The sequence below is a fragment of the Staurois parvus genome, unplaced genomic scaffold (genome assembly GCF_062004578.1).
Source record: "Staurois parvus isolate SC_StPar_1 unplaced genomic scaffold, SC_StPar_1.0 ptg000056l, whole genome shotgun sequence".
Classification (NCBI taxonomy): Eukaryota; Metazoa; Chordata; class Amphibia; order Anura; family Ranidae; genus Staurois; species Staurois parvus.
The window spans coordinates 4,969,568-4,982,253 of record NW_028317852.1 but is presented as its reverse complement, the minus strand read 5'-3'; positions in this window follow the sequence as shown (position 1 = coordinate 4,982,253).

The window sequence follows — 12,686 nt, the reverse complement described above, 5'->3', positions numbered from 1 at the left end:
CCCCTGCTCCAAACTGGTAAAAACCAACCTCCAGGATCACCAGAGATCACTCGCCATAAAAAGATGATTGGTACAGAGAAAAAATGTATATAGTGTAATACTGAAAGACTCAAACAGGATGAATGCAAATACCAAACCACTCACATTTTAAAAGAATATAATCAGCATTTATTGTTTATATGGAGCCAGAACGCCACATCGTCAGGGTAAAGATCTCCCAGTCAGCAGTAGATGACAGCATATAAGAATCCACCCTCAAGCAAGATGGCCCCTGAGAGCGCCGGAAGTGACGTGGTGTGTTGGATGGTGAAGCCGGAAATGCGTCAACTCGTTTTGCCCCTCCTCCAGGGCGTTTTCACGTAAAATGACAGCAGGGTTAGAGCATGCTGAAGCACACAGTGTGCAGTAGTAACCAACTGTCTGCAGAGTCAATAGACCTCTAAACTTTGTGTGGCTTTCAGATTAGTACAACAGTGCATAGAGAGCTTAATGGAATGGGTTTCTATGGCCGAGTAGCTGCATCCAAGCCTTGCATCACCAAACCTGTGGCGAGTTCTCCCTGGAGGCAGGACTACCATTAAGCAGTGGGAAATATGAAAAAGTTTTCTGGTTTTCCCATTGTGGTTTTCCATGGCTCTGTTTTTTTTCTCTGCTGGTGGTCCTTGTGTCTCTCCCGGGTCCCTGCAAGATGATGGTAATGCATCACTTCCCGTTGGCTGATTTAAGTCGAGAGGGTGTTTAAAAATGGCGGTGCCGGCACTTCCGCTGTCGTGATGACGCATTTACGGCCGACGGGGGAGCGCTGAGGTGCAATATTTTAAATGAGGAGGCGCTATGTTTTGTAATAGGAATTCACAGAGACTTATGTGTAAAGCTCCAGTGGCTATGGGATCCTTGTGCATAACAGGTTTGGCACTCAACACCCCAGAATGCAAGAGGGCAAGGCTGCAGATCCAAGCCCAGACACCCCCAAGCCTAAGTCAAGGCAGGACAGCCAGGCACTTCCTTTGAAGGGTCCAAGCTCCCAGCTGCTGAGCTAAGGGAGAGCTGGCACCTGGGGTTAGAGAAATGGGGGGGGGGTGAGGATCAGGGAGAGTCCTGAGAGTTGTATACATGCCCCTATTTTTGGTTCTCCCTAGGATTCTAGCAAATCCAGCCAGAAATGTGGGAGCTGTGGCTCCAGGCTCTCAAATTAATACACAAAAAAGATTTGCAAGAAATGTATTTTGTCTGTTGCTGGTTCTGCGGTGTTGGAGGAGCCTTCTGTGTCTCAAGCTGCTTCCCTTCCTAGTGAACACACTTCCTTAGATATGAATGTTACACACAACCTCTGATTCAGAGGAAGGATCTCCCCATTTTTCAAGGGAAGTAATTTCAGAGGAGGGAGAAGGAGATGCACAAGAGGGCTATTCTAATAGATTTGTCTTTCCAGTGGAGGAGACAGATCATTTAGTGAAGGCTATTTACACGTCTGAACAGATTGCAGAGGATTTGCCTCCTCAATCTGTGCAGGATGTAATGTACAGGGGTTTACAGAAAAGGATGGGCAGAACATTCCCAGCCATAAATCTCTTAAGGACATTATTCTTAAAGAATGGAAAGATCTGAAGTAGAAGCTTTTTCTCTCTAGAGGACAGAGATTTCCATTCTAAAGAAGAGATCTTTTTTAAGTGCTTTAACTACCACCTCTATGCCGACGACACACAAATCTATCTCTCAACCCCCCACCTCACCCCCTCGGTCTCCGCCCAAATCACACACCTACTGAGCGACATATCAGACTGGATGTCACTCCACTTCCTTAAACTGAACATCTCCAAAACCGAGTTTCTTGTCTTCCCCCCAGCCCGCACACCACCCCCCATTGACTTCTCCATCACATCCAACAACGCCAACATCAAACCCGCCCTGCAGGCCAGTGTACTTGGTGTCATTCTGGACTCCAACCTATCCTTCCAGCCCCAAGTCCAATCTTTACCAAACTCGTGCAGACTCCACCTCCGCAACATCGCCAAAATACGCATGTTCCTAACCCCAGAAACCACTAAACAGCTTATCCACTCCCTCATCATATCACGACTTGACTACTGCAACTCCCTCCTCATGGCCTTCTTCGCTGCTGGCTATCCCCGCTTCAGTCGATCCTGAATATGGCTGCCAGACTCATTCACCTTTCCAACCGCTCCGTTTCCGCCACCCCCCTCTGCCAGTCCCTCCACTGGCTTCCGATTGCGCAACGGATCAAATTCAAAATCCTAACACTGACGTATAAAGCTGTCCACCATACTGCCCCAAACTACATCACTGACCTAATATCCAAGTACCGCCCAGCACGCACACTCCGCTCCTCACAAGACCTCCTTCTCGCTAGTTCCCTGGTCTCCTCCTTCCATGCCCGCCTCCAGGACTTCTCCAGGGTGTCACCCATCCTCTGGAACTCCCTGCCCCAACCCATCAGATTATCACCTACTCTCCTCTCCTTTGGGTGCACCCTGAAAACCCATCTCTTCAAGGAAGCCTACCCCACCCCCCTGCTAACTTGCGGACCTCCTCCACTCTTCCTACCACTCCATCCCCCACAGCTATCTCCTCCTGTGCCACCATCCCCTCCCTCCTAGATTGTAAGCTTGAAAGCAGGACCCTCAATCCCCTCATGTTTTGCATTGTATTGGTATTGTTCTGTCACATGTTCTGTCCCCCTTTGTAATGTACAGCGCTGAGCGAACTATTATAAATACTGTATAATAATAATAATAAAGTGTCTCCAATTAGATGCACCCTTTTTTCAGGTCTCCAAAGATGCAGATTTGTACTTTGAGGATGCGGGAGTTATAAAAGATCAGATGGATAAGAAGGCAGAGTCCTTGTTGAAAAAAAGCCTGGGAGGCCTGGGCTTTTTTGCTAGGACCAGCTATGGTTTCTACATGTCTAGCAAGAAACTTTGATGTCTGGGTTGACGAATTGGAAGAGCTTCTCTCAACAGATTCCCCCATTGCTCAGGTCAGGAAAGCTCTTCCGCTTACTTCTAAATCAGTTGCCTTTCTAGCAGACGCCGCAGCTGAGAGTGTTGGGGCTACAGCAAGATCCACCACACTCTCTGCTCATAGGGCCATTTGGCTCAAAGCTTGGAAGAGAGACTTATGTTCCAAGTCTAAGCTTTGTGGACTACCCTTTGAGGGTAATTTGTTATTTAGTTCTGGGCTTCAAATTATTTCTGGTTCCTCAGAAAAGGGCGGTAAATTTCCATTGAAGAGAGAATTTTCGTGGCAAGGTTTCCTTTCGTGATAAACAGGCAAAGGGGTCGGTTTTACTCCAAATAGCCTCAGTCTGAAAGGAAATGCTGGTGTTTTGATAAGACCAAGGGCAAAGGGAGTGCATTAAAATTAAGTATATAAAGTAGAGCAGCGCTATAAACTAATTCCCTCCAAACAGTGTAAAAATAATAAAAAATTAATATATATACATGATACAGTGATAAACACGTGTTCAAACAATTGAAAAAAGATCTAAGATCCCCCTCCAATCCACATCTGAGGGATGGTGCAAATAAGGGTGTGCATCTCTAGCCAGGGATGAATTGCTAAAATGTGATCTGTGAACCACACTAGACAAAAGTCCACGGTAAAACCCAAATGCAAATCAAAGTCCCCCACATGTAAATGCTGAAATGAATAAAGTCCACAAACAAATCAAATTGTGCTCCAAATAATCAAAACACATGCAGGTGATATTCGTGTGATCGTGGTTACAGGTGCAAATCCTCCAATGGCCAAAATGCCCCCTCACTTCCTTACAATGACCCCACAGGGCCAGCTCGCTTTTAGGATCACCCCACGATGCTCACAGGTAGTACTCTTCGTGGGTCAATAACCCACTTGTGGTCATCTATGGTGGCACTAACTCCTCTCCTTATGGGTTTCCTCCAGCCACTGGCATCAGCAACACTTTTTACCCTCCATACAGGACCACAGTAATGAAACAAAAAGATCCTCTATAGTGTGATAACGTTTTTTAATGAGGCCAATAACACAGGTAAAAAAAAGGGGGTGCATTGTTTACCTCCAGAGCCCCACTCCCAAAACTGATAAGCCAAGTCTGGGATGAGGGGAAGACTGTCCCTTTTTTCCTGCATTTGGGAACAGAAGGGGGTGAGTTCCTTTGTTCTTCAAATTGTGAAGGAAGGATAAAAACTGGACTTTGCTTTTCTCCCTTCCCCAACATCTTTTAGCAACAAAGCTACCAAGGGAGAGAGAGCGGGCACAGGCTCTTTTGGAAGTATGCATTTGGCCTCTCAAGGGGCCATTGTTCCAATTTCAGTGGAACATCACTTCCAGAGCTTCTACTCTCATGTATTTCTGGTAAAGAAGAGTTCGGGTGGCTTCGTTTTGATCATCAATTTAAAGGGTCTGAACCGTGACCTTGTTTAGTTTAGAATGGAGAGTATTTATACGGTCAGGAATCTCCTTTTGCCAGGAACTTTTTACGGCTTCTCTGGACCTGCAGGATACATATCTCCACGTAACAGTTCATCAGAGTTACTAGAAAGATTTGAGATCTGAAATCCATTCAGAAAGGGATTGCAGCACTGGTAGTTCCAGCAACTTCCTTTTGGCCTTGCGGCAGCTCCAAGCGTGTTCACATACATTTTGGCGGAAGTCATGGCTATTTTATGTATGCAGAGCATAGCCATTGTTCTTTATTTAGATGATCTATTAATTTTTTTCTCCCACAAAAGAAAAAGTAGAGTCAGATTTGGATCTAGCTCTCCTAGAACTAGGTTCTTTAGGTTGGTTAGTAAACCTAAAGAAATCCAGCCTGGGACCTTCCCAGTCAGTAGAATTCTTAGATTGAATAAGCAATAAATTTGTTAAATGGGATTACAGTGTGTGTGTTGCTTTGTTGCCTTATCTTGAGCTTTTAGAGTTTTAAAGTAACGCTGTGGGGAAGGAATATTTTGGATGGATCCACCTAAATGGATGATCGAATAAAAGTGCCGTTTGCCTATCAGTAATATAACAGGCATTTGCTTGGGGTGGGTGTTATATCCTGAGGGAATGTGGTTCACTGAGCAAAAAGGGTGATTGATCTGCTACTTTGATTAAAGGTGGAGGAGTGAAGCTGTGAGCTAATTGACTTACTTGAATTGCTTGGGATTTGTTGCACTTTTCATCACCAATTGGTGGAAGACTATGAACTTTTAAAAGTGTGGAGCACTGCTGTGATTAATGTTATATTGATTTATTGATTGCTATTCATGAGAATTCTTTGGTTACCGAGTAGATTCAGTGTCTCAGAAAGTGTTTCTGATGGAACCAAAAGTGCAGAGTTTAATGTCCTCAGTTCAGAATCCTCAGATAAAAATAACTGTATGCCAGCTCCTGGGGTTGAAGGGCTGATTCAGATCCTCACCACACTCCAATTTCAGGGAATTGGTGGTGGGATTGGTGCTAAGGTCCTTTTCAAACACCATCCATATTAGTTTTTTTCAGATAATGCCACCACAGTGGCTTATTTGAACAGACAAGAAGGTACAAGGTCTCAGAAATTGCTGTCCCTGGCTGGAAATTCTGCTTTGGGCAGAGATTGTCTGAGTTCCCTGAGAGCGGTCCATCTCAGTCAAACAACAATCTAGGGAATTATCTCAACCGGAATCCAGTGTGATAAGGAGAATTGGAATTGAATGCAGAAGTATGGGCAAATCACGGCTCGGCGGGGCCTTCCACAAGTGGATTTTTTGCCTCTGACAGGAACAGAAAGGTTCAGAACTTTTTTGCTCTAGAGAGGGAGTCTCGAACCCTGGGGGCAGACGCTTTGACTCAGATTTTGGACTTCAGTGTGGCATATGCTTTTCCTCTTCTAGCAATTCTTCTGCAGGTAAAATGGAAGATTGTGTTGGAGGACTGCCAAGTTATCCTCATAGCTCTGTATTAGCCCGTAAGGGAGTTGGTTTTCGATTCTTTTGTCTCTTGTCAGTGTCCACTCCCGGACCGTCCGGATCTAATTTTTCAGGGCCTGGTTTTCCAACTGATTGGTAAATTGCATATTTCATATTCCTTATTAATGTTGGCCTCACAGATATCTAATGAAGCCACTAATATCCTGGTTATTCTCGTTACCTTAGTTGACTATAGGAATTTCGTTTTAAGCTGACTATTTGGGCAAGCCAAGCCAGACCACTACTCTTCTTTCAGGAATATGCTATCTTTCTTAGAAGGTCATCATGTTGTTTTCATGGGGAATGGGATGTCGATTGCTTACACTTAGGTTCAGTATATAACACACAGCTAGGCTGGAAATATTTGTCTCGACCAGAACTTGTCTTAAGCATGCATCTGTTCTGATTATCGGCTACACCATATAATAGAGGGACCCATGGCTGAAACAGCATCTTTAGTTAACTATTCGTGTATATTTTCTTTATCTTCATCTATCATTAGTATTTTAGTCATTAGTATTTGTGTGATCTCTCTTTGCACATATCAAATATAACACCAAAACATAACAAAACACATGGTACCAGAAGTGGGGTTTAATCAGTGTAAACTAGAGATACCAAAAATTATGCAGATTTGTGCTAGATTGTGCTGGGTTCAGGGGCATATTTGCCGCGAGGCAAACTAGGCATTTGCCTAGGGCGGCACTTTTCAGGGGGACGGCACAGCGGCAGTGCCACCCCCCCCTTTCCATAGGAAAGGGACAGAAGCAGGGCCGCCATGGCTGAGGGACCAGTGTAGCAGCAAGATCTGTCCCCCTGATGCATCTGTGCATGTCACCGACTGCAGAGGAGAGAGAAGTGGTGAGCAGATCCCCGGTGTGCGCTCGGAGCGCGTGAGGGGCGGGGCCCGCTGTAAGTGCCGGGATGTGACGGAAGACCAGAAGGAGGAAGCTGGAGAGGATGAGGTCAGGGGGGTGGAGCCTGCCCGCTCTTTTGCAGCCGCCAACGCCACCGGAGATCCTGGGGGAGAAGGGACACAGGCACCTGGTGACCCTGACACCATCTGGAGGAGCCGCTGCTGGACAGGTAAGTGCTTGGAGGACTGATGCTCCCTCGGTCCTGTCTCACTGTCCCCTGATACACTGCCCCCCATCCATCACACTGCCCCCTGCCCCCACATGTCACCCTGCACCACACCTGTTCCACTTCCCCCTCCTGTCCCCCACATTGTCCCACTACCACATATCTATCCCCACTGCCCCCCACCTGTCCCTCTGCGCTCCCCCTGTCCATCTGCCCCTCACTTGTCCCTCTGCGCTCCTCCTGTCCATCTGCCCCCCACCTGTCCCTCTGCGCTACTCCTGTCCATCTGCCCCCCACCTGTCCCTCTGCGCTCCTGTCCATCTGCCCCCCACCTGTCCCTCTGCTCTCCTCCTGTCCATCTGCCCCTCACCTGTCCCTCTGCTCTCCTCCTGTCCATCTGCCCCTCACCTGTCCCTCTGCGCTCCTCCTGTCCATCTGCCCCTCACCTGTCCCTCTGCGCTCCCCCTGTCCAGCTGCCCCTCACCTGTCCCTCTGCGCTCCCCCTGTCCAGCTGCCCCTCACCTGTCCCTCTGCGCTCCTCCTGTCCAGCTGCCCCTCACCTGTCCCTCTGCGCTCCTCCTGTCCAGCTGCCCCTCACCTGTCCCTCTGCGCTCCTCCTGTCCAGCTGCCCCTCACCTGTCCCTCTGCGCTCCTCCTGTCCATCTGCCCCTCACCTGTCCCTCTGCGCTCCTCCTGTCCATCTGCCCCTCACCTGTCCCTCTGCGCTCCTCCTGTCCATCTGCCCCTCACCTGTCCCTCTGCTCTCCTCCTGTCCATCTGCCCCTCACCTGTCCCTCTGCGCTCCTGTCCATCTGCCCCTCACCTGTCCCTCTGCTCTCCTCCTGTCCATCTGCCCCTCACCTGTCCCTCTGCTCTTCTCCTGTCTATCTGCCCCTCACCTGTCCCTCTGCGCTCCCCCTGTCCATCTGCCCCTCACCTGTCCCTCTGCGCTCCCCCTGTCCAGCTGCCCCTCACCTGTCCCTCTGCGCTCCTCCTGTCCAGCTGCCCCTCACCTGTCCCTCTGCGCTCCTCCTGTCCAGCTGCCCCTCACCTGTCCCTCTGCGCTCCTCCTGTCCAGCTGCCCCTCACCTGTCCCTCTGCGCTCCTCCTGTCCAGCTGCCCCTCACCTGTCCCTCTGCGCTCCTCCTGTCCAGCTGCCCCTCACCTGTCCCTCTGCGCTCCTCCTGTCCATCTGCCCCTCACCTGTCCCTCTGCTCTCCTGTCCATCTGCCCCTCACCTGTCCCTCTGCTCTCCTCCTGTCCATGTGCCCCTCACCTGTCTCTCTGCGCTACTCCTGTCCCTCTGTGCTACTCCTGTCCCGCTGCCCTGATCCTGTCCCATGCCCCTCCCATCATGCTTCCCCCAATCTGTCCCTCTGCGCTCCTCCTGTCCCACTGCCCCTCACCTGTCCCACTGCGCTCCTCCTGTCCCACTGCCCCTCACCTGTCCTACTGTGCTTCTCCTGTCCCACTGCCCCTCACCTGTACCACTGTGCTCCTCCTGTCCCACTGCCCCTCACCTGTCCCTCTGCGCTACTCCTGTCCCGCTGCCCTGATCCTGTCCCATGCCCCCCTGTCATGCTGCCCCCCATCTGTCCCTCTGTGCTCCTCCTGTCCCACTGCCCCTCACCTGTCCCACTGCGCTCCTCCTGTCCTGCTGCCCCGATCCTGTCCCATGCCCCCCCCGTCATGCTGCCCCCCATCTGTCCCTCTACACTCCTCCTGTCCCACTGCCCCTCACCTGTCCCTTTGCACTCCTCCTGTCCCACTGCCCCGATCCTGTCCCATGACCCCTGTCACACTGCCCCCCACCTGTCCCTCTGCGCTCGTCCTGTCCCACTTTCCCTCACCTATCCTTCTGCGCTTCTCCTGTCCCACTGACATCAATGATGGGGCTCCATTCCTCCCACTGATATCAATGATGGGGCAATATTCCTCCCACTGATACCAATTATGGGACACTATTCCTTCCACTGACACCAATGATGGGGCACTATTCCTCCCACTGAAACCAATGATGGGGTATGATTCCTCCCACTGACACGGATGGGGCACTATTCCTCCCACTGACACTGATGGGGCAATATTCCTCCCACTGACACCAATGATGGGGCACTATTCCTCCCACTGACACCAATGATGGGGCACGATTCCTCCCACTGACACTAATGATGGGGCACTATTCCTCCCACTGACATCAATGATGGGGCACTATTCCTCCCACTGACACCAATGATGGGGCACTATTCCTCCCACTGACACCAAAGATGGGGCACTATTCCTCCCACTGACACCAAAGATGGGGCACTATTCCTCCCACTGACACCAAAGATGGGGCACTATTCCTCCCACTGACACCAATGATGGGGCACTATTCCTCCCACTGACACCAATGATGGGGCACTATTCCTCCCTCTGAAACCAATGATGGGGTACGATTCCTCCCACTGACACGGATGGGGCACTATTCCTCCCACTGACACTGATGGGGCAATATTCCTCCCACTGACACCAATGATGGGGCACTATTCCTCCCATTGACACTAATGATGGGGCACGATTCCTCCCACTGATACCAATGATGGGACACTATTCCTCACACACTGACACTAATGATGGGATACTATCATTGGTGTCAGTGGGAGGAATAGTGCCCCATCATTGGTGTCAGTGGAAGGAATAGTGCCCCATCATTGGTATTAGTGGGAGGAATAGTGCCCCGTCATTAGTGTCAGTGGGAGGAATCGTACCCCATCATTGGTGTCAGTGGGAGGAATAGCTCCCCATCGTTGTCAGTGGGCGGAGCTCTAATAGGAAGAGGTGGGGCCTACAGAGGAAGGGGTGGGGTTTGCAGATAAAAGGGTGGGACAAATTTAGATGCGGGGGGTGCCTGATTTTAGTCTTGCCTAGGGCAGCACAAATCCAAAATACACCACTGGCTGGGTTTATTGTGTTTTGTGTTAGGGATGCACCGAAATGTCAACGGCCTAAACATATCGGCTGAATATAGCCCTATAGGCATTTTGCCGAAAGGAAAAAGTCAGCTGATACAGCTGCCAGTAATGAGACAGGGCGACCTGTCTAGTTAGCCATAGGTTTTGGGGCTGTGTATGCTGCAGATGGGGGGGGGGGGTGGCAGACAAAGTCAGGAGAGGAGGTAAGCAGTGTATACAGTGAGGGAGCAGTGTATACAGGCAGGCTGCCTCACTGGCGGCCGCTAAATGTCATTACTGGTTTTTAAATGCAATTTTTTTTTCTTCACTATAGCTCCGAGAAGGAACTGTCGTTCACCCCGCCTCTAAAGTAAACCCCCCTAATAGAAAGTCTAGGAAGTAAGACTTTTTTTTGACCAGCTGTGAATTGACTACTATAACTAGTATATGTGATATTAAAATATGGGTAATATGCAAGGCAATAGAAAATGTTTAAAAACTTTTGCAAAAATAAAATTCTGATGATATTGTTAGTTTTAACTTTGTAACTCAATAGATAATGTCATGCCTTCAGCAATTTGTTCTTTGTTAATTAGGCATTATTAGTATGCCTTATCAGTTTGTAATTCTCTGTTCATTGTGTAACTGCTCCATCTAGTGGCTGTTTGTATACACTGCATCTTTTCACAGTAGAAGTTTGACCCATTTCAGCTTCCATAGCTTGTAGCCTATGAACTCTGATTACATCATCAGCCCTGCTCATAGCAGCCATTTCCTCATCACAGACTCCATTCCTGTGGTAACCACGCTGCTGGTAGGAACCAACCCTCACATTCAGGCTCACAATAGCATCGTCGGTACGTCTACACACATGTCTATATCTTATGCATCTGTGTTTTATGTAACCTACATGTCTTACATGTGTTTATATGTGCATTGCCTTACTGTAATGTATAATATGCTTTGTCACATGGCAGACAGTGTTACTAAGCGCCTTATTTTCTGTTCCTCAGTTTCACCTCTTATATCTTTGCAATAAAGACAAAGTTGGACGTTGCTTCTTTGTCAACTCATTGCCGAGAAAGGTTTAGCTGTCTGTCAAGCTATGTACCTTCACACATAAGGAGGACAGAACAGTGAAACGACGGCTTCTTACAAGCTGGATACGAGGACTGCGACTCCTGAAGTCCTGACTGCAGTGAAACGACGGCTTCTTACAAGCTGGATACGAGGACTGCGACTCCTGAAGTCCTGACTGCAGTGAAACGACGGCTTCTTACAAGCTGGATACGAGGACTGCGACTCCTGAAGTCCTGACTGCAGTGAAACGACGGCTTCTTACAAGCTGGATACGAGGACTGCGACTCCTGAAGTCCTGACTGCAGTGAAACGACGGCTTCTTACAAGCTGGATAGGAGGAACTACGCAGCATCGCCACCCGCAGCGGTTGCAAGTGTGCTAACCCATTCACAGCATCATCATGTCAGCAAGGGAATCCGGACAGTTCGAGACAAGGTCTCGCATCTCAGTTAACTCCAGAGGCTCAGGGAGATCTTTGAGCAGCTCCACCGTCGCCATTGCCCGCGCGAAGGCCGAGGCCGCCAAAACCCGCGCGACATTTGCCGAACAAGAAAGACAATTAAAAATAGAGAAAGCATGCACGGAAGAAGCTCTAGAAAAGCTAAATGTGGAAAAAGAAGCTGCAGCTGCTGTAGCAGAAGCAGAGGCTTTAGAGGAAGCAGCAAACTTCACAAGCGATAGACTCAGCTACATAAGTAGGCCCGAACCCTGTCTTCACAATAACTCGCAACGCACTTCAGATTACGTACTGCAACATGCTAAGTCAGAAGACGGCCTAAATCCAGGTCCAAGAGCGACATCAACCCCTGCTAAGGAGCTCCAACAGACTCCAGTCATACAACAAGCGACCTCAGTTAACCAAAGACCCTGCATGGAACAAGTCGACGGTTCCATAGGACATCAACCCTCAATGCAACCTGCATTCAAACCCACAAATGATCGCAGTATGGTCAAACCCTTTAAGGAAGAACAAGTAGATGGTGCCTATTACAGCAACAATCTGTCAAACAGAGATACAGGTATGTCAGATTTTCTAAAATTCTTTGCCCTACGTGAGTTAATAACCAAGGGACTCTCCAAGTTTAATGACAGACCTGAAAGCTATAGGTCATGGCGATCATCATTCAGGAATAATATCAGAGATCTGGATCTATCTGCATGTGAAGAAGTAGATCTTCTTGTCAAGTGGCTAGGAAATGAGTCGACAGAGCATGCAAGGCGGATTAGAGACATTAATATTAACTACCCAATCAGAGGGTTAAACATGATATGGGAGAGACTTGAAGAGTGTTACGGCTCACCAGAAGTGATAGAGAACGCACTTTTCAAAAGAATTGAGGATTTCCCTAAGATCCAAAACAAAGATTCCCAGAAGCTAAGAGAACTGAGTGATCTGTTAACAGAGCTACAAGTTGCCAAAACTGAAGGAGACTTACAAGGTCTGGCATTCTTAGATACTGCACGTGGTGTAAACCCCATAGTACAAAAATTACCGTACAACCTGCAAGAGAAGTGGATTGCTCAAGGCTCCAGGTACAAGCAACAGTACGATGTCTCATTCCCTCCATTCTCTTTCTTTATGGACTTCGTGCACCAACAAGCAAAAACTAGGAATGATCCCAGCTTTAACTTCTCGATGTTTGACACCGCTTACC